Genomic DNA, 12,316 nt, shown 5'->3' on the forward strand with positions numbered 1-12,316 from the left:
AACATTAAAGGAATACCTTCACTAACTGTGGTTTAAAAGAGAAACCTGTAATTTAAATATTTATTTCAACTGAACATATTTCTTCTAGCTCCATTTCTGCTGAAACATTCCTTCAGAGACAGATCCTTGCAGATTACCAAAACAAGTATGAGAAACTACCTAATTGCATGAGCTTATATGCCTACTCATGAAACCACCTCAAATGGTTCCAAGATGTCAGACTCACATCCTTCCTAATACCGCTAATTGAAACTGATTCATAAAGCAAAATATTTTTGCAGACTTCTATAACAGTAAAACATGACCTCAGAAAAGATAAATGAACTGAGGGCACCTGCTCCTCTTGAGCTGCTATATAGTTCATTCAACATAAGGAATTCAGAAGCAGAAACATGGCTCATAATTCCAGAATGTGATATAAGCCTTTCAAAATGAGATTTGCAGACACATGAAAATCTTAATTAGCTGAATCTAGAATTTTAAATATACCAGTAGTATTCCCGTTACATTCCAGAATGACGGTTTAAGCACAAGGCTCAAGTGTAAGAAAGCCAAGAGAAGTCATGCAAATATTCTTGTAAATGTATTAAAAGTACAGGTTAAAGAGGATGCTAACACAGCTTTTGACCTAAGCCAAATTAGTTTGATAGACAGTCTCTTGCAGAAAAAGTGAAAAATGCTTTCTTTCAGAAAAAGTGAAAAATGCCACTGATCATATCAGAAAATCTGTTCACAAAAAGAAGCTTTGGGGAACAAATGTCAAGTAACATAGTATGAATTATAATATTCTTAAGTCCTCTTAACATGAAAAGCAAGCAGCTTAAATTTTGCTGGATTTTTATACAGGAGAGATCATGTGTTTCTCCACGTGCTGCCTGGTATTTCTAATAATCTCAGAGAAATTACAAAAGGCAATCTTCACATTACTTGCTTTTTGATGTGGATTTTGCTTTCCATTAAAAAAAATGAATACATGCAATGATACACTTCAAATGCAAGTCTACAACTTCAAAAGCAACTAAAGAAATTTTTTTCCCTCCACTCTGTACTTAGAACAAAACAGGGAAATTCTCTGATGAAATGACGACCATTTCCCTAAGGGAAAAAAAAAAAAGAGCACTATAATCTTAGCTGGGGGAAAAATAAGGTTAAGGTAGAAGCTTTAACTCATTAGGGGCAATCACATAAGACAGACATATTCATATATTAGAAGACTAGATGATAGCTTCTGAAAGAAGGATGAGTTACCATAAAGGATTTGAGATTTTCCAGTTACTAATATAGTATTGAAAAGCAAGCTGTTGGATGCTTTTTATTTTATGGTTATTTGGCAATTTTAGTCATACAGGAAAGTCTCATTCCAGTGCATAAAAATCCTATAACAAGTGTTGAGAATCAGCTCTGTTTAGAGGGCATTTGTTTGTTTTCTCATCTCTGATAAACTTCTGATACTTTTCATCAAGGAATGCAAGTCTCCTGAAGACTCTCCCTGAACCTAAAACTGTGGAGCAATTTCAGTAGAAAATCACCTTTCTCTTTATGGCATACCTGACAGAGATAAAGCAAGAGCTTCAAGCTTTTATTAAGTCCAGTGTGATGGAAGTCTCTTCATTAATATATATTTTGTAATCAGCAAAGCTCAACTCTCCTTCCTCTCCAGTTTACTGAAAAAAACTTAGATCACACATTCTTACTCTAAAATTTTTGAAATCACTTTTAGATATACTTTTTCTTGGAAACCAGTTTACATGTAGCACAGAAGTATTTTTTTCAGGTAAGACACTACACAACTATTTATGTTTTGAACTTGAAGAAAAGCCCAAGCTCAATTACCACATTTCCTTCTTCCCCAAGCTCACTCATGGATTGCACAGAATGCTGTGCTGCAACTATTTAATGACTTGGTCTAATAGGATCACATTACACTTGACTTTTAATATTTATGTCAGCTACAAAATGAAGAGAAGGGGGGAGAAGGAAATGGGGAAGTTCTTTTACTGAAGTGTTAACTTTATCAAGCCTGATTACATTCAAGTCTAACTTTTCTATCTACATACTGCTGTAATTATGCTCAATCCATGTTCTCAAAACTTCACAACATCTATGCAATATTTTCGAGTATTATGAGTAAAGATTAAGTAAGAGTGGTTTAAGCTTTTACCACTTTGAGAGGGCTAGGAATAAACACTAGTATTTTTGAGGAGGCATTTTTTTTTAAAGGAAAGGAGAGAAGAATCCTTAATTTTGAAACAGTCTCAAATCTCAACATGAAATAAATTAAATAAACACAAATTATAAATTAATTAATGAATACATTACATCCAGTAAGTTTTTCATATTTCCCTGAGCTACAAGTCTGTTGTGATGGAAAAATGGCTGTAAATCCTTTACAGCGAGCTGGAACTCAACACAAAAATGTACATATTCCAAAATGGTGCCAAAACACAAAACAAATTTATCTCAGTAATATACCTGTGTGACTAAATCCACACAAAGTAACAGAGTACACCTACATTTAAGAAGAATTCAACCTGACTGACATTTGAAAAAAGGGTGTGGGTTCTTTTGTAATCTGGAATAACATCCATTCATTTCATTACAATACACAATTATCAAAAATATTTTTGGGAGCTACAAGGGTTGGTTTTGAGGTCTTTGAGCATGAACATACGCACCATTTTTCACAACAGTTATTTTATAAATAAACAGGTATTTTATAAATCAAATGTATTCTTCAATTACTCAAAGACAATAAGAGTGGCCATGAACTTGAAAAAACCTACACTCCTAAGTACACATATATCCAGAAGGTTTTTGTATCTGCACACTTCTGCTCAATGTTAACTTTAAGAGCACACTATTAATTTCTCAAACATGTGGTTGTCTCATAAGCCCAGAAGTAAAACATGTTCATTAAAGATATGGGGAAAGTTCCAAGGAAACTGCCAAAACTAGCATAATTATGAAACTATTTAAAACTGGAACCAACTAGAGTCACACACTGTGTCTAGATCACAGTGATGTCATCAGAAACACCCAGCCAAAAAGCACTAAAATTACTGCACTCCCATAAATCCACCTCACACCAGATGACAAACATTTAAAAGCTGAAGTCAAAATCATAATGGTGGTGGGAAGGGAGTTACATTCTAAAAGTGCTAATAACTATCGTTATGGAATGAGATTTGATAAACATCCATTCATTTTATCGTTAATGAGAGCAATTCCAAACAATAGCCACAGCAATGGAAAACTAAAAATACTCATGATATAGCTAGAGATGATTTTTAAGTAAGACAAGTAACTTACAAAAGTAACTTTTCCCACTAGCTTGTATCAGAAGTAAAGCCTAGAAAACTTAAATTTGAACAAGAGGTCCTGTTTTGGGGTGTTCTGCAAATACAACAAATGCAGTTTTGCACAACCAGGCTCTTTTTTCACTTTTGACAGACGTGTCAGATCCAGTAGCCAGATCCAGCTGAAATGTTTTTATGAAGCACTGTGGTTAGTTCTAGAACTATGCAAGTCATAAGTAACATGCTAAAGACACCTAGGCTAGTCAAGTTATATTCAAGTTCCTCAGTTAATTTTCTACTGCAATTTAAAACCGTTATTGCAAGGTTTAGAGCAAATTACAATTGACAATACTTGAACACATAACAGATGAGGTTTATTTTGATCTTTCCTAATAAGTGGAGTTTATAATCTTAGCTCATTATTCTTTCCTTTGTTCATTATGCTTTCCAAATTCAAAATAATTTTCTCCTTAAAAAATACACACTCTCTTTTTAAAACACACAAATCCTATTCAACGTGCAAGATCTCCAAAATGCCTCATAAGCACACTTTACAGGAAAACAATGTTCTCTTGGAGATCACTTGGCTATTTATACAAATACTGTCCCTCTGCTTTCATAAAACCAAGTTAGACAAAATTGGGTTCAATAGAAACAAACAAAAAAAAACCCCAAGAAACTTGTTTAAAACCAATTAATATTATGAATTAAAATTTTAAAACCCAAACTGATTCAAATTACCTACTACACAAACTTGCAAAGAGCTCTCTATCCACATTTTTTCCCTTTTCCTTTATAAAATTTGCTTTTTCTCACCCTTTATCATTTCTAAAACAATAAGCTTAATATCCTTTACAATTCATTAAAAGATATCTATTCGTATTTCTGTATTTCAAATGGCAAGATGCAAGAACTGAGGGAGTGGAACTTATTTCCCACTAGTGGACAGTGCTCATACGGCTGAGCAGTTGGCTGCCTGCGGTAAAACCAGAAGCCACATTCAGGATGTGCTCATTTTAGCAAGGCCTTTGACACAGTCTCCTCACATGGGCAATCTCCTCATTCACAGACTGGTGAGACCCCAGCTGGATAGTGGGAGTTCAGTGAAAAAGTGGCTGGACCACTGAGATCAAAGGGCTGTGATCAAGGTGCCAAGTCCAGCTGATGACTGGTTACTTGAGGCATCCTTCAGGGATCAGTACCAAGTCCATGGTGTTTTAACATGCATGCTGAAGACCTGAAGATGGGATAGAGTGCACTCTCATCAAAACTGCAGATAGTACCAGCCTAGGAGAGGAACCAATGCACTGGTGGGCAGGGCTGCTATTGCTAGGGTCCTTGAGGGGGTGCAGAAAGGGCTGTGAGGAACTCAGTGAAATCCAGATGTAAACACTGAGTGCTGGAGTACCCAGGATAAAGATACTCTGGAACTGCAGACTAAAACCCAAACTGCTCAAGAACAGCTTTTCAAAAACCAATCCAAGGGTGCCAGGGGGCAGCAAGCTGCCCATGAGCCAGCAGCTTGTCCTTGCTGCAAAGGCCAGCTGTGTGCTGGGCTGCATTAGCAAGGGTGGACCCAGGGGCAGAATTATTCTCCTCCCTTAGCTCCCTGTGAGACACTGTATGGAATACTGCACCCAGCTGAGGGCTCGCCAAGATACTCCAGAAGCAGATCTACAGAGGACCACCATGGTGGTTAGGGCAGAGAAGCAACCTCCTGTGCTCTCTCTCAGGGCAGATTGAGATAAATTTGAGATATATTAGGGTTGTCCAGCCTGGAGAAGGATCCCACTGCTGCCTACAGCTACATACTGGGAGGGTACATACTGAGAGAAGTGAGATCCAGACTGTGTCTGTTGCCACTTATCTTTTCAGGGTACAAATCTGAACCATGCAATTCCAAGCAGGGCAAGCTGTTTCTCATCATTTGGAGGGTGATCAAGTATTGAACTGGCTGCCCAGAGAGGTGGTAGAGTCTCAGTCCTTGGAATTATTCAGCACTTGGAGAGCCAAACCCTGCAGCAATCCATTCGAATTGGACTTGCTTTGGGCATGAAGCTGACTAGATCATCACCAGAAACCATTTCACATTGCACTACGATTCCTCTGCATGTGAAAATGAAACAAAAAGTAATACAAATTTTTGAAAATATTATCTTCAAAATACACAAGTTGACTAAAATGGTAAGCACCATGAAGATGTTGCTATCCAAAGGATTTCTGGTTCTTTTCCACTGCTATACACTTGCTAATATGCATTACACATAAACAGATTCATATTACACTTCTAACCTCACAACACTTCTGCTGCCTAGCATAGGTTAAGCACTGCTTAGAAATTAGTACAGAAAATAATTTTATTATTTCTTTAATGAACAGCAAACTAGAAGCATAACACTGAAACAAAGAAAATCCAGTGACCCACATATGCTGCATATGACATCTGTACATCTTTTGCAAGATGTGATTTAATAGTCTAACGCACATTTACTTTAAAATTATGTAAATACAGGTTTATTTCAAAACTATGACAGTGTAAAATATTTAAGACAATTTAGCCAAGCCAGGCTGTGTTCCAATTTTGCAGAATAGTTAAGGAATTCTGTATTACATACAGAAATTATAGGTTCTATATACTTTTGGTATACTTTCAAAAGACTATTTGAGATTGGCCACTTTTTTTCTAGTGTAACAAAACTCAATTTTAAATCTTTTCAAATCACATACCTCAGAGAAAGTACTCAGAGACTGAGATCTGTATTCCTCTATAGCAGACAAAAACATGCTGGAAAGTCTTTTTTTTCTGCCAGAGTTTTTTTCAATACTATTTTCATGTAGAAACACATCAAAAATAAACTCTTAATATTATGTCCCAGACTACAAAGGAGAAATACCAAGGAATTTGAGGCAGAGATGAGGGGAGTGGGGCAAATAAACAAAGTTTAAGTTAAGCAGAACAGACAAACTGGAGCAATCAAGAAACAATTTAAACAAGGTGTCAGCATCTATTTGCCTCTTGTTGCATATGATCTTGGCTGATGCTAAATTAACAGAAACAACCAGCAGCGATGACCAACAAGGTACATTTAAGGTACATGCATTAGATGACGGCGTTACATCCACGTCCCAATGTTAGCACAAGCCTGGAGTTAATCCTATGGTATAGCACAGCACAATGTGCTCCAAAATAGAGGTACAAGTTAAAAATCCACACAAATGCTGTGGACAGGCTAAAAAGCTGCCACAGCAGCCCCAAAGGTAAGCCAAGAAGCTTTGTGAGGCACTTGTTGCACTGATACCACAAAACATGTGCCATCTTCCTATTGATTGCTGGATAACAAAGTCTCCCTGCGATGTTGCTACTGTTTTGATTAGCTGATTATCCAGGCTATTTAAAAGGAATATTCCTTTGTTTACAAGAAAAGGAGCTGTCAAGAGTCTGAAAGCCCATGGTGATACAGTCATACAGCCAAAGATAAATAGAACAGGCTGTTCTCACTAAGTGGTTCTCAGAAATACACCCCAATTTCTCAACACTCAAGACAGAGTAACAAATAAAATGACTTTGCAAGTTCTTTTAGAGGGGAGTTGTACAAATATCTTCTTTCTATTGTGTAAAGAAATTTGTATTATAAACTGTTAACTGATCATCTAGTAAAGTTTCTGATACATTTACTGTAGTTTTAAAAAGTTATGAGGCCACCTACCATGATGTAAGTGCTTTTTAATAGAAACAAACATCTCAAAATGACTTTTCTGCAATTTCTCCTAGGATAAGCTTTTTCAAGAGTTCATTCTCTCATGTTACAGGAAGTTTGTGCAGTGCTTTGCTTGGAGAAATATGGGTGGGGTGGTGTTAATTCTGTAACATTATTCTGTGTTTAATAGCAAACAAAGTGAAGTCTGACCCATGACTAGAGCTCTCAAAGCTACAAAAAAAATCCAAAATAAGAAATACTACAGCAGCAACTGGCAGCTATACTCAAAATTTGGCATCACTGTAGAAGCAAAGATGGAAGGGATAAAAAAAGTCAATTCTGAAATGTTTGTTCCACAAAAGCCACAGTGCATAGAACTCTAACTCAGTAACTCTCACACCAGGTTGACTGAAAGGAAAAGTCAAAAGGAAAGACATAACAGAAATGTGAGCTTCTTCAGCAAAACTGGTAATATGGGCTGAAATGGGTCACTCTGTCCCATATATTCTCTGTGACTGAAAATGAGAAAGAAGAGTGACTGAAACAGTTTAACCCTGAAGGACTGGGAGAAAAGAGTGACAGAAACAACTCAGGAGAACAGACTGAAACCTAAGAGAAGTGATAAGCATTTATTTTCTCTTTTCCAACTTGTGTTCAGAAACAAGCAAATTCAATAAAATTAAGAGTGATAAAAGAACAGTTACCTATTTCAAAAATCTCTTGAAAATTGAGTCAGAACAAAACAGGATATATATTTCAAGTTTAAATAATTTATCTCCATACATGAAAACTCCAGGCCAGTCTGACTGTTCCACTGTCACCCAGCCTAACACACAATTTGGGGCTGGCTTGTCAGAGGAGCATCTCACCCTATTCCAGGTCCAGCTACTGAACTGGCTGGACTACAACAAACATATATTTTTCTTACACCAACTGTTTACATTTTTATGTGTGCTATTTTGGAAGACACTGTACCAAAGACTAGACATACTCTCATCCTTGTTGCAGGTACCTTGAAATATTTGTAATGGCTGAGAAGTACTTCTCCAGCATTTATCAAGTCTGTTCCTGCAGTGTTCACCACGACATCAAAATACCATTGTAAGCATGGCTCAGTCACATCACTGATTCATTAAACAACACCTGGGAACCATTAGCAGAAGTTGGATCCATTCAGGTCACTCTCTCATATTCTCTTCAACCTGCCAGAGGGCCAGCACTGGTCTCCAGCACTATTTCAACTGGCCCCAGACTTCACCAAGACATCACTTTCCTTTGTGGTGTTAGATGATTGATGGTATTTGTTTCCCTGCACTGTTCTGGTGGGTTGTAGTTTAGCTCTGCTTCACACTTTCTTTAGAGGGTATTTTCCCCTAACACATTTCCTACTGGATTTTATTAGAAAGCCAGACCTCATGTGCAAGAATTCTCTCTACCAAGCACCTGCCAAGGATGTAGTAATAATTTTTATTACAACATAACCTTGCCACCCACTTCCTCCAGAGTAAGGTAGAATACTGTCCAGACCAAATTTTCTCCTAATCCCAAACACTACTGAACAGCAGACCTACAGCAGGGTCCCAGCAAATTGAATAATCCTCAGCTCTCAAATTTCCATCATCACAATAAACCTCTAATATATAACAGTGAAAGGCCTGAGGCACAAAGCTTTGCCTGGAGAACTTGCTATCCAAGCAAGCTCTTTCCAGTGCTGAGCATCATTTGGCTAGTGCTTGGCTTTTGTTAGGTGTTGGGGATGGAAAGAGAGCAAAGAGGTAATGAAATGGCAATGAATTATACATGCCAATGTCAGAAGGAAGAGTATACCCACTAGGGTTCCTCCAGCTGCTATTGATTTCCACAAATGATTATGCTTACAGTGACTAATTCTCCATCAAAATTGTTTGAAACTAGCAAGTAGGTTCAAAATGTCATGGGGCAGTGCAAAAGAAGAAGAAGCAGAGATGACAAAGCCATGAAGGTCTGGCTTCCTTACAATTTCAGTCTTAAAACCCAATCAACTGAAAAGCATTTGGGTCAGAGATTTCAGCCCAGCAGTCCTTTCTTCCTCAGTTACTGTCCAAGATAAGTCCAAGCGAAATTTGTGCTTGTGGCCATTCTTCACAGAACCCAAAACAGGGACTTTTTCCCAAGGTAGTACTCTTCAGGACATTTTTTGCCAATACAAGAAGGTTCAAGTAGAAAGATTTCTCAGGCACAGGAAGATTAAACTGCTGCAGCTTTCACTGCATTCTGCAAATGCAGAAGTACGGGCATTTCACTGAAGAATAAGTGAGATGTCGGTGTACAATACAATCTACAGAAGGAAACTGGAACACCAACATAACAGTAATAAAAAAGTATTCTTCTTTTCAAAAAATAAGCACAATCTTTACAAAAATAATAGTAATGGCTTTTTTAGTGCTATATTAAGACAAAACTTCACTTTCTTCTTATTTCCAATAGTTCTCACATAAACTTTTCATGCATACTATGAACATACACGTAACTCTATGTAATTGTATTAATTCTATGTATGAATATTCAAACAGCTTTAAGAAATTAAAATCTTCTGAGTATAACTGTACATCAAATTTCAGATACATACATGGCTGAAACATAATTTCTCTTAACTTAAATAGTTTTCTTACTTGCCAGCTGATCAAATTCTAAACACAGAAGCCTAGTTGAGAGCTTCATTATTTAGTTGTCTCAAGCAAACCTTCCACATAATTTCCCAAAATGCTTGTCTTTAAACTTTCAAGTACACATTAATAGCTCTGCTGTATTTCTAACAATTCACTTGCAAATTTGTCCTGGATTTTATTCTTTCTTTTTATTCTTTTCTTTTAACTTCAGACACCATGATGGAGAAGAACAGATTTTTCACCAAATGTAATTTATCAATTACATCTTATTTAAATAACATTATTTAAAACTATTGGACTAAACTACAAAGCTGGCTGAATGGCTGCAAAAACTTTCTAGTTAATCAATGTTAAAGGGTACACATAAGAGCAACTTACTCAAAACACATAGTTACAGGTTTTCTACTTATAATCAGTCTTTTCTTTTGCAATTGTCAGTCTGTAATGTGTAGAGCATTTCAGAGAACTTATTGCTATTTATAATGCTCTGCTTTTTAAGTAAGAAAGCTTTTGAAACATTAACTTAAACCTATATAAACAGTAATTTATCTTCTAAAACAGCCAGCAGTCTATCACACCAAACCACCAGAATGCTATATATTAAGTCAAGTGCAGCTGTCAGCACTACACCATAAATGTTGCAAAGTTTTACAAAATATGTCTATATTATAACATTTAATTTTTTTATCACATTAGTTAATTTAAAATACAGTGTGCCTCCTGTCAGGCAGCATGGACTCTGTACCAGCATTCAACATTTGCTATTCTTACCACTTACATGCTCATGTCACTTCCTTACAGAAATCTGACCATTCAGAATTCAAATATGCATTTCTTAATACTAACTCAAGGGGTGACTTTCAACATCAAATAAAAACAAAACACCTTCTTCCAAATCTGCGCCAATCATTTTGAGTGGAAAATATTTTTTATCCTTGGTCAAAGTTGCAATGAATAAGGACAGGTTTAAAACAAGGTAGGAAAGTGAGTGTCAGAAAGAAATGAAGTTGAGTGCCCAAGGGAAGAAATTACAAACATTCTGAAAGGAGCTAGAGAGACAGGACTGTTACTGTTTGTGCTCAACTGCAACTCCAGCCACGTGCAACAGGAAGAAATTAAAAACTGGACAACAGGATGGAGAAATAAGATTGAAAACAACTTGGGGAAAAAAATATGCATGTGGGAAAGTAAAAAAAACTTTGGAAATACCCTCTAATCTCACATAATGCCAAGAAGGAAAGCTCAGGGAACATTTAAGAAGAAAATACTGTATCTTGTTTCAAATCAAAACATGGGACAATATTTGTAACAAAACTACTGAATAACATCAGTCAAGAAATAAGAAGTTAAAAAAGAAATTAAACTCACAGACATATTCTATTATACCATTAATTCTTCGTTATTTTATCTATTAGTTTGCATTGTGAGATCTGTTTTATAAATTTAAGTTTGACAAAAGTAATTACAAGTAACATACCATTAAGTCATCAACTCATTCAGGTTTCACTAACACTTATTTTACATGGTGTACACTGGTTACAGTGGTAGATAGTTATAGCGCCGTCAAAAACTAACCTAAGGTGTAATATTTAAAATACTATTAATTCATGTAAATGTAATTGCATTTGTGTCAAACTGAAAGAAAGCTTTTCTTGACTGATGCTTTTTATCTGCAGTCCTGAAGAGCAACAGATAATTTCATTAGTCAGAAGGCAAATCCCTCACTTTATAAGTAAGTCTTTCTGTAAACATTAAATAATACCAATAATTTAAGGACAAGGACAATCGAGGATCATCCACCCATGGCAATTGCCCAGGGATGACGTTCATGCTGTGGCACCCTCCTGTGGCACAGACCATGGTCCTTTCCCTCCTGAATCCACCACACACAGACAGACACCCTCCATTTGTTCAATCCAGGAGGTCTCCTCACTATTCTCTTCTTTCTCCTTCTCCCTCAAACAGCCTGCAGACCAAATCTTTATCCCATATCTCACAAAGTAAACTGAACAAAGTTGCAAACTGTATCTATCACTTCTGAACGTGTCATACATACCATGAAAATAAATATTCAAATATTGTTTTAAAAACTATGCTTGTTCAACAAAAAGTATTGAAACACACAGATTTCTAAAGTGCTCTGGAAACATAAGGCTCTAAAACACATCACTTTCAGTCATGCTTTATTCTGAAATCTTGCCATAGTTCTTAAGACTTTCTTAAGACTTACTGATGTGGGAGGAGACCAAGTTCATAATTCATTGAACAAAGAGATTAAGTATTTGTTTTGTACTTTATAAGAAAAAACTGCATCTAGCTTTCATATAGTTAACAGGACTGAACACTTTTATTTCCAAATTTCCTGGCAAAGAGCGCAGGATGCAAAGAACCACACACCTCCACTTCACACTGAACAAATATTGAAACATTGAGTGCCTGAATAGTCCTTTTTGTGTGTGTGAGTCTCAAAATCAGATTGTAAGCAGTAATAAAAGGTTCAAAGAAACAATATACTGCATATGAAGGAAGTTACCACAGGACATGATTGTGGCAGTGCATCTTACTGATATGAGTCTTAACACAGCCACAAAAGGTTATCTAAATATCCCTGTTTTTAAATATACTGACTGTGCTCCCTACATTGTGACTTTCTCTGTTTCTGGAAACACCATGT

General features: G+C 36.4%; 1 protein-coding gene across 11 annotated transcripts in view; it reads right to left on the reverse strand.

Annotated features, from left to right (window-relative positions):
• Positions 1 to 12,316, reverse strand: part of VPS13B (vacuolar protein sorting 13 homolog B) — a 434,757-nt gene that overhangs the window by 390,570 nt on the left and 31,871 nt on the right. The gene's annotated exons all lie outside the window — the stretch shown is intronic.

Source organism: Agelaius phoeniceus, chromosome 1 (genome assembly GCF_051311805.1).
Source record: "Agelaius phoeniceus isolate bAgePho1 chromosome 1, bAgePho1.hap1, whole genome shotgun sequence".
Classification (NCBI taxonomy): Eukaryota; Metazoa; Chordata; class Aves; order Passeriformes; family Icteridae; genus Agelaius; species Agelaius phoeniceus.